The sequence below is a fragment of the Olea europaea genome, unplaced genomic scaffold (assembly GCF_002742605.1).
Source record: "Olea europaea var. sylvestris unplaced genomic scaffold, O_europaea_v1 scaffold20869, whole genome shotgun sequence".
Lineage (NCBI taxonomy): Eukaryota > Viridiplantae > Streptophyta > Magnoliopsida > Lamiales > Oleaceae > Olea > Olea europaea.
The window spans coordinates 1-1,890 of NW_019238798.1; the positions used below are offsets into that span (position 1 = coordinate 1).

A 1,890-nucleotide genomic window follows, 5' to 3' on the forward strand; every position below is an offset into this window, starting at 1 on the left:
AAAATAATTTAGGGTTTGTAGTGGGGGTTGGGGACTTAGGGTGGGTAAATTTTATAATATTATTAATAATTTAACTGATACCTAATTTTTGGTTACCTGATTTTTGAATTCAAAAATATGTGGGTAAATTTTATAATATTATTAAAAATTTAACTGATACCTAATTTTTGGTTACCTGATTTTTGAATTCAAAAATATAAACACCTATTTATATGTAATTTTCCCTTTCAAAACCTATTCCTAAAAAAATTACATGGGCTGGGAGGATTGTTGGGCTACAGCCCAACATAAGCCCTCCACTATCTTCGCCTTTGGCTAGATAGCATTACTCCTGTTATTTTGCACCTAATGTGAATCTTGTTTTATTAATTGGAGTGAATATATAGCCACGATCATATCTCGCTAAATTGATATATGATCGATAAAATCATTGATTGTATTCCTCTTTTACTCTCCACAACAATTTGTGGTACTATAATCAATTTGAACTTTTTGACTCAAAAAGAATGCCCTTGTTTGAGACCCATTTTTGAATAATTTAATGATGTGAAATGTGTGGTTAAAAAATAAGAAAAAATTTTAAATTTTCTTGTAATATTATTTTATTAAATAATGTGTTATTAAAATGATGTCAAAATACTGTTTAAGAATGTATTTTTTCTAAAAAAAAAAAAAAAAAATGGGGCTCAAACAATGGCAAACCCATTATGATTTGAGACAGCTTCCCCGCTAAAAGGGCTATGAGCAATTTTGAAATTTATTATCAATTAAAAATATTAGAAAAGGCATGCACTTATCTTTAGTAGCGACAATGGAACTCATTACCTCTTTCCCCGGTTGTTCCTTCAGCTCAACTTTCGGCACTGCTTCCATCAACCAAGCCAACCAAAAATCCCATCTCATAAAGTAAAATCTTTCCTCACTGCTTCTCGATGTGAAAACACAGATCAAGGAACTAATCTTAGAATAGGAAAAAATTTAGATCTACAAGATTCCAAACTAATTTACATGTTCGAAAAAGACCTTGTTTTTCATAGAATCTATCACATTTTAGTACTGTATAATTCCACTCTACAAGAACTCCAACACAAATGCAACGCATACATGCCATGATAGATCGCATAAGAATTCTTGTTTGTGTGTTGTCATTTCATAAAATTTTCTTTTTCACATATAAAATATGGCACGTCAATGTCTACAAAGTATCAAGAAGTAAAATGGAAAACGAAATACAGGATCTACTTAAGTAGCGAATGCACAATTCACTAGCGTACATCTTGGCACTTAAACATACAATGTTACAAGCTCTATACATCCTAATATTTCCATATTAAAAAAAAAAAAAATGCAAGGTCCAACTTTGGCGTTACTATTTTCCTACCCAAAAACCCAGTAGGCAGCAAATCAATAAATAAATGGAGTGAGAGAGACATTCTAGTGTGTATATATTGATGTACAGAGAAGATAGAAGCAAAGAAAACCCTGTAGCAAAGCTCCTTGAGCAATTCCAAACTTGGATGGCATCTAAAACAAATTATTGAAGGGTCCAAAACCAGCCAAACTTGAATTTAGTTCAGGAACTGAATAGATCCTGCAAAATTGGACATTTGACATACAAGATTGGCCTTCTACTGCACCGTTTCTTAGCCCTGTAATGTACGTTGTCAACCAAACTTTGAATTACATTTGAAGTTTATTGAAACAGATAATGGTGGAGTGTGTGCAAAGGCAGTGATAGTGGATCACCTTCAGTACAAGGGCCGGAAAACCAAACAGCCACTGCAACTATGCAGGTAGAATGGTACTCTCCTTGCAATGCAAAAGTGCACTAGCGTTTTGTAAATTCTCCATAAGAACTAAACAAGAAATTGATCATAATTTGTTTTCACA

General features: G+C 32.7%; 1 long non-coding RNA gene across 1 annotated transcript; it reads right to left on the bottom strand.

The window, feature by feature from the left end:
- Positions 1-1,148: 1,148 nt before the first annotated feature.
- Positions 1,149-1,884, bottom strand: LOC111380040. The gene is made up of 2 exons (XR_002700124.1): positions 1,747-1,884; positions 1,149-1,649 (listed from the first exon to the last, which is right to left on the bottom strand). It is a non-coding gene; the product is annotated as an uncharacterized LOC111380040 (long non-coding RNA).
- Positions 1,885-1,890: the final 6 nt, after the last annotated feature.